At 37.9% G+C, this 8,441-nt stretch overlaps 1 long non-coding RNA gene across 2 annotated transcripts in view; it reads right to left on the reverse strand.

Annotated features, from left to right (window-relative positions):
• LOC125620328 overlaps positions 1-770 on the reverse strand; it is a 14,071-nt gene extending 13,301 nt beyond the window's left edge. For both annotated transcript variants that reach the window (XR_007351930.1, XR_007351929.1), the window contains exon 1: positions 383-770. This is a non-coding gene — a long non-coding RNA (uncharacterized LOC125620328). The remainder of the gene's footprint in view (positions 1-382) is intronic.
• Between the last annotated feature and the right edge of the window lie 7,671 nt (positions 771-8,441).

Here is an 8,441-nt window from a genome sequence, read left to right on the forward strand (position 1 = left end):
TCTATATCCTCCTGACTCAATCTGGGCAGATCATATGACTTAAGAAATTTATCGATGCCTTCACTATCTTCTAATTTATTGGAGTATAAGGATTCAAAATAATTTTTGATTATCTTCTGTATATCTGAAGTGCAAACATTTATTTCTAATGGGCTATGAATTAAGCGGAATTCAGGCAATGTTTAGGAAACAAAAACCTCCAGTAACACTAGAACAAGTACTCCCTCAGTTATTTTAGCCAGAAATTGCACCTGTTGATGTTGTTACAGTCAAAGGGCATTGCTCCTCAATATGGGAAGCCCACTGTGATCCAGGAGCTTTAGTAGGAAATCAAGTGGAGTAAGGAGGAAAGAAGGGATAGTCCCCACCCCTTCTGACTTACCAAGTCAAAACTTCAGTCCATGGAGAATTGTCAGGTTTTTTAGCCCCCATCTCCTCCTGACCAGCAGGAGAAGCAGGAAAAGCATGCCCCAACAGGACGAGCCAAGAAAGGTAAAGGTCGACTGGCCACCCACCTCAGCCCTCCTTCCAGGGAGGACAATCAGACGTTCCAAGGAGAACAGTCAAAGCAGGATCTTGTTTAATAAGGAAGTACACACAGCTTATATACTGCACAGGAGCCAATCAGAATAAAGGTCAGAGGGGTGGAGCAAGTTCACATGTACACCCATCCCGTAGTCCTTCTAAGAGGGCGGAAGAGTCCTGGACCTATCCTGAGGTGGTCCGCCTCCTCCGTCACCGCCCACAGCACCACCTCCTAGCTGATCGCCAGGAGCCACATGTACAGCCTCAAGACCAGGAAGCAGGCAGCCACGCCCTACAGAGAATAAATGTCCAAGCTGGATCTTACCAATATATATATATATATACATAGAGAGAATATTACCCATATTGCCTAGGATATGGCCCTGACATGAATGAGTTAATTATCATGCATTCCAGGTAAGAAATATTTGTCCACAAGTAACCTGAATGGAGCCTGAGGCTACCTCTTCCTTTTTCCATCTCTTCTGCCCCCAACCTTGTTCCAAGGAAAAGCTCATGATGCATAATTCCCATAAAATTCCCATAATTAATAATTCCCATAATTCCCATAAAACTCAAAGTCCTATAGGATGGTGACCATCCTTGACCTACTGGTACTCTTTTCTCTCATTGAAAAATAGTAGAAGCATTCTGGTTGGATGAATCATGAAAAGCCTAGGGAAGGCTGTATGTCTACAAATTGTGAGCTACAAAGCTCAGTGGTGACGGAGGAGAAAGTGAGAGCAGACAGACACAAAGATTTTTTATACAACTGTGCTCTTTAAAGACTTGCAGTGTTAAATCACAATGAGAGCAGGGTACTGTGGTACATGCCTGTAATCCCAGCAGCTCGGGAGGCTGAGACAGGAGGATCACAAGTTCAAAGCCAGCCTCAGCAACTTAGTGAGACCCTGTCTCAAAATTTAAAAAGAATTAAAAACGGTCTGGGGATGTGGCTCAGTGGTTAAGCACCCTGTGTTCAATCCCTGGTACAAAAAAAAAGAGAAAAATGAAAAATCACAATGAGATCTGAGAAAAATTACTAGAACTAGTCAAACCTCTAAAACTAAATCATGAGATAACTTAAAGAAATGGTGATTTTTTTTCTTAGTGTAAAGATGTAAAATATTGAAGAGATAGGAGTAGGGGTTAGAGGATGGAACCATACAGTTGTCTTTAAATATTTTGGAGATGCCCTCTAAAATAATCAGTAGACAATATCCTATTCTTGAACGGGGGCACAAAGTTCAAGGAAGCTTTGCCAGTTTTGTTCCAAACTTTAAATTCCATCACTGGGTCAAGTCAGAGATAAACTGAGAGGGATGTTTTCAACTGGACACCCATCTTAGATGAACGGTTATACCAGATGACTCATAAAAAATTATTGTCCAAACTGGGGCTGAGGGTGTAGCTCAGTGGCAAAGCACTTGCCTAGTATGATCAGTCCCCTGAGTTTCAACCCCCAGTACCCAAACTAGGTTTTACACACACGTGCAAACACATACATGATGGAGTTTTCATTATGACAAATCATCCAGCCTGTTTCTAAAATAGAGTTATAGAGACACCCAGTTAAAGTTGAATTTCAGATAGACAGTAAACTGTTCTTTTTTTTTAATCATAAGTGGGTCACATGTAATGTTTGGGGAAAAACCTATACCAACAATTTTTATGTTGTTTATCTGGCATTCCAATTTAACTGAAGTTATCTGACATTGTAAGTTTTAATTTATTCTACATTCTATCTGGCAACCTTCTGCTGTAGAAAACATACAACAAAAGAAAGGTGTGTGTGTTTGTTCAAAATTCATAATTTACATAATTAATGTAATAAACATAAAAAGCAGGGAATGGGGTGTCAGAATTCATTTGTACGTCTATGGCCATTATAACCTTGGGCAGATTGGAGGTATTGATCTTATAGCCACAACAACAGGTGGACTTATTTTTTTTGTCCCCATCTTTAAATCATTTTTGGCTGGATTATTTTACAGTTTCTAAGAATTTTAAGATGTGTTTATTCTAAGGTTGCTTTTTCTGTTCATCGTATTTCCACTAGAAATTCAGAAAGGATTTTGTTCTAAATGATTCACAGTATATCATGATGATTATTTGGCTTTATTAGTATCTCCTTATCAAATCTAACTTTTAATTCAAAGTTATTTAGTTGGATCACATTACTTTGCTGCTAAAGCCTGAATACTGATAAATGAAAAATTGAATTTCCTTTTAATAGATTATAATTCAGAAATTAAAATTAAAATCACAACAGTGGTCAAAATTTCTTACAAAAATTTTATTTCAGGTCAGCAGAAATGTGGTTCACATGACAAAGACAAATGAAGGAGAATATTTTTATGTTTCAACTAAAAAAAACTGCTATAAGATTAAAACATAACATCTTTATAAATGATAAGATTTTTGATATTTTAAAAATATAAATTAATTTTAAAATCATTACTTAAAACTCTGTACATAAAATATGGAGTTGTTAATATATTAAGTCACACTATTTTAAAATGCCTACTTTACATATTCACACAAAACAGAATTGCCTTGTCTAATATAGACCTTGACCTCAAAAGGCTTAGGCCTACTTTAGAAGGTAATGAAAAAGTGAAACAATTATAAGAAAACTAATTTAGGGTGTCATCAAGTTCTCAAACCAAAGATTTAGAGAATGGAAACAAATTATCATGGGGATGGAGCAGTTGGGGAAGTTTCATTGAGAAATAGACTTGGTTTGTTTCTTGTAGGACAGGTTGGGCATGCATCTTAGTAATGAGAAGCATGAAGGGCCCAGGAGAAAAGCAGTACGCATAAACCTTGGACAAAAAAAAATAAGAATGAGGGTAGGAAAAGACAAAGATAATGTAGGAAGCAAAGAAAAAGTAGAAATGGAGTCTGCCCTCTGGATCTGCAGGACTGTGCCTTTGTGGACTCAACTAATAGAAAATAAAAAATATTTTAAAAAAATGTATTTGTAGTGAGCCAGTTATGGTGGTGCATGCCTATAATCCCATCAACTCGGGAGGCTGAGGCAGGAAGATTGCAAGTTCAAAGCTAGCCTCAGCAATTTAGCAAGGCTCTAAACAACTTAGTGAGACCCTGTCTCAAAATATAAAATAAAAAGGGCTGGGGATGTGGCTCAGTGGTTAAACATCCCTAGGTTCGATCCCCAGTACAAAACGAACAAACAAAGAAACAACAACAATATGTAGTCTATATGTAGTGAAAACATATAGACTATTTTTCTTGTCATTATTCCTTAAACAACTTAATATAACAATTATTTATGTAGGATTTACATTATATAAGGTATTATGAATGACATAGAGTCAATCTAAATTATGGAGAAGTTATGTTTAGGTCCTATGCAAATACCATACCATTTTATATAAGGGACTTGAGCACCAGTAGCTTTAGTATCTGCGGAATCCTGGAACACTGTCCGTGGATCCCAAGAGACAACTGTATTTCCTTTTGTAAATGGCAGGACATAATTTTGAATGCTAAATAGAGTTATATGAATCAGAACCTTAAAGACCACACCACAGAATTAGAATTGACTGTTACAGCTACAGAGCCACTGTATACTCCTACCCAAGATACAGGGATACAGGCATCCAAGAGTGGTGTTTCTGGTGGTATGCATTTCAACAAAAGCGGCTTAGAGTGCTTTGGACCATCATGCCGAAACTCCGAATATGCCAACTGACATGATCATTCTTCTTCTTTTTTTTTTTTTTAACAGAGTTTCAAGCTTTTAGGGTTACTTCTATTCAGAATGAAGACCCATAAAGTCCTATCTGGATACAAATCAATACTGAGATCTCTGAGAATTTCAAGTGAGTTGGAGGCTTTGTGACCAGAAGGTGAGAAACTACCTTGATCCTGCATCCTTACCACAGGCAGATCCCCCACTGACAGCCACAGGGGTTTGGCCTATGTCAAGGCTTTCAGATCAGGCACTGAGATTACTTGCCAAGCATTAATCTCTGTGAGACCAGACACACTGTTCAAAGAGATGTCACTTCCGTGCCATTCTCCCCAACTAGAGAGGAAGGCATTTCTGCAAGCTATATTTTTGCCAGCTCGTCCATCAGAGAATATTTATTTGTTCATTAATTTCTTTTATGAACATTGTACAAGTTACACAGTACAGTACCTCCTGATCATTTATTGCCCAGATTTACGCTCCGTGACTTGATGGAAGGTGCAGTTCCAGAATGGAACTCTCTCCTCTGAGTAAGCAGTTATGCTGCAATTTACAGGATCAAGACAATTCTTTTTAGACACTGTAATTAGCACTGGTCTTATTTATACATCTCCCTTAACATTGTGTCCCCTTTAAAAATACTTTTATTTAAAATGGCATGCAAGGAAATAGCTTGGCATGCCTATGGGGGTGGGGGAATAAACCACTGATAAATCCATCTGTTAAAAACCATGGTACACAAATTAAAAGAGTAAGTTAACATTATATGCCCTAATCTCCCAGCACCATTGTTTGTGCTTAGGATTTCTTGCAGAATATTCAAAAGATACATTTTCCAGTAGACCAACTCCTTTTGGTCACACCCTGAAAATGCTTTGCCTGTTTTAAATAGGTCCATTATACTCTCAGACACCTACATATTTAGTAAATCCAGCCTTAGTAAAGTAACTGGTCTATACGATTTCCTCCTCTATTATTTATTTTTGTCTTCTCCCAACTCTCTTTTAAACAATTCACAGTCACCAAAAGATGTATTAAATTCCTCACCAAAGTTTCCCTACTAAGCTGATTCTGCCTCTAGCAGAGCAAGAGGCAGTAACTCAACAGTCCTGAAATTTCTTTTCTTAATTCTTAAATGTTTCCCTTCCTCCATCCCATGTGAGATAGGTGAGAAAACCAATTGCCCCCACTGCTTAATGCTTCACAACTCAGAAACTCACTCCAGCCTTATGATTTTGAATCCCAACCCAGCTGGTGGTTTCTGGATTTCGGGCTCTGAATATGAGTTCAGCACTTTTAAATCAATCACTATGAACGGCATTTCTGTCAAATGGAAATCTTTTCTTCTCTGGCAGAAAAGCTTTCCTGATATTTGGCTACAGCCTCAGAGAACTGAACAGTCTCATAAATGAAACCAGGATGTAGAAGAAAAATCAAACTAGATAAAATGTTCTAACATCGTCATTGGATGAGTCCTGTGCAGTGAGACGAGGCACCTCTGCACCCTGTAAGATTTTTCAAACAGCTCTCCCCATTTCAGGCTAATGGCTTGCTGCAGTTCCACTAGCAAGGGGTTACCTGGGTTAGGTGGAAATGGGACGAGTAAGCTACTCCTGGGATTCTATTCCCCCAAACTTAAAATTCTCTCTTAAATTATTAAAATGCTTTAAGAATCGGGTTGCTTCATAAATTTCGCTTGTTATTGCTTTTAGCAGGTTATGTCCTCTTTCAAAGTTCAGTTGTTGGTGGAATTGCTTAGCCAGATGTGATTCAGCAGCTTGGGATGTTCCTCCCTCTCCATTTCATTAGGAACTAGTTTAAATCTCAAACCTTGAAAATGAAGAAATAACATCAAAGTCTTGGCAACAGAAAGGAAGGTCAACTTTCTCTGGGACTTAACTAGTCATACAAAAGAGATTTTATAATTTTTAAACTGTGTCCACCCCAAACTCACGTGTTTTAAGGTAACAAAGAAATTAATGGTTTCTATGTTTTTGAGATTTCTATTATGCTTTTTTACTTCATGTATACATGAGTGTCTCATTACATAAAATAATCTAAACTTCTGGGCATGGTGGCACATGCCTGTAATCTCAGCCACTAAAGAGGCTGAAGCAGGAGCATAGTGAGTCTGAGTTCAGCCTCAGCAACTTAGTGAGATTCTAAGAAACTTAGTAAGATGCTGCTCAAAATTTAAAATAAAAAAGGGCTGAGGATGTAGCTCATTGGTAAAATTCCCTTGGGTTAATCCCTGGTACAAAAGAAAAAATTTTTTTAAATAAAACAATCTAAAATATATAGAAAAATAGCAACTGTAAAACTTATTAGGAAACATCCAAGTAGAGGTGATAATCTTCTCCACCGGGCTGCGTAAAGAACATTGGTAGTTTCCTGCCATTTTCCATACAGTAGAGATGTTTACTATATCTTGATGTCTTCATTATACTCAGAATACTTCACATAATCTAATGGATAACTCAAAATTATTTTATCTATAGATAGCCATTGATTTATGAACATTGAACCCAAGATTTTTTAGCTCTAAGTTACCCTGTGATTAATAGGGGAATGTTAATGGTGAGGAAAAAACATGAAAACATACATGAACACATTTGGAAAATTCATGGAGAAAATACTGAAGTAAGTATATTCATTCATTTAATCTTTATCCAGCACTTATTTATGATTTACTGTTATTGAGTATGGAATGCCAAGCACTGTATTAGCTAGAGAAATTTATCAGTAAGTGAAACAGACATGGTGCCTACTTCATGAATTCAGAACATTGGTCTCCTTGAAGCAGGAGGGGCAAGCACTTGAACTCTTTAAAGAAACATGATTGGACTCATTTGCTGCCGATTTCTGAAAATCTAATCTAACTATACAGCAAGGAAAACTAAGGCAGGGCCATAAGCCATGTGTTTCAAAGGGATAGCTAGCAAAGTCATAGAACTTTTGAGTTAAAAGCATCTTAAAGACTTTCTTCCTAACCCCTTTTTTTAGCTCAACTGAAATCTTTGTTTATTTTTATGGATGAGCTTAGTCTAGAACCTATATCTCTTGATACCCACAAAAGTACTTAACAAGGTTGCTCTTTGAATATTATAACAACAGTCCAACTTGAAAGTGTAGTCATAGCATAAAAGAAGGTGTTTTAGATTAAACTGTGTTCACCCCAAACTCACGTCAAAGTCTTTTAATGGTTTGGATCTAGAACGTCCCCCCAAATCGCATGTGTTCAGAGGTGGAGCTTTGAGGAAATGATTGGATCAGAAGGGCTTTGCCCTCATCAGTGGATTAATCCATTCATGGCTGAATGGACGACTGGGAAGTGAGACATAGATGGAGTAAGTAGGTCATGGGGGGCATACCCTGGAAGAGTTCATCTTCTCTCTGGCCCCCCCCCTCTCTTTTATTTGCTTCCCAGCTGCTATGTGATAATCAGTTTTCCTCTGCCCTGGGCTTTCTCCATGATGTTCTCTCTCACCTTAGGCCCAGAGACATGGAGCTGGCAGACCATAAACTGGAACTTCTGAAATATACTTTTAGCCAAAATATACTTTTCCTCCCTTAAGTTATTTACATCAGGCATTTTGTTCACAGTGAAGCAATGATAACTGACACAAAGTCTTTACTGCTAGTTCTTTAAAATGTGACCTTATTTTAGAGAGAGAATTTTTGCTGATGCAATTAGTTAAGAAGAGGTCCTATTGGGATTGGGTGAATCCCTAATTCAATATGGCTGGTGATCTTTATGAAAAGAAGGAATCTGGAAACTGATGTGCACGCAGGGAGAATACCCTGTGAAGACTTGTGTTGTGCTACCACAAATGAAAAAATTACCAGAAGTTGGAAGAGAAGCCTGGAGCCTCCACAGGGAGCATGATTCTCCTGAGCCCCGATCTCAGCCTTCCTGCTTCCAAAACTGGGAGATAAGCCATACAGTGTGCTTTATTATAAAAACCTTAGGAAACTAACAATTCCCCTGGAGGTTTACTCAGTTTGCTTACTCACTCCTTGAGACTTTCATCAAACAAGTATGTATTGAGCACCTAAAATGTGCCAAACTGCAGAAAACACTGAAAATACAAAAATGGATTAACCTGATGATCCCTGTCTTCAGAAAAGTAGACAAATATTTCAAAGTGTTAAATACGTGTGCTGTTAGGTTCCTCCCACCCTAATCTGGGATCTACTT

Source organism: Marmota marmota, unplaced genomic scaffold (genome assembly GCF_001458135.2).
Source record: "Marmota marmota marmota unplaced genomic scaffold, marMar, whole genome shotgun sequence".
Lineage (NCBI taxonomy): Eukaryota > Metazoa > Chordata > Mammalia > Rodentia > Sciuridae > Marmota > Marmota marmota.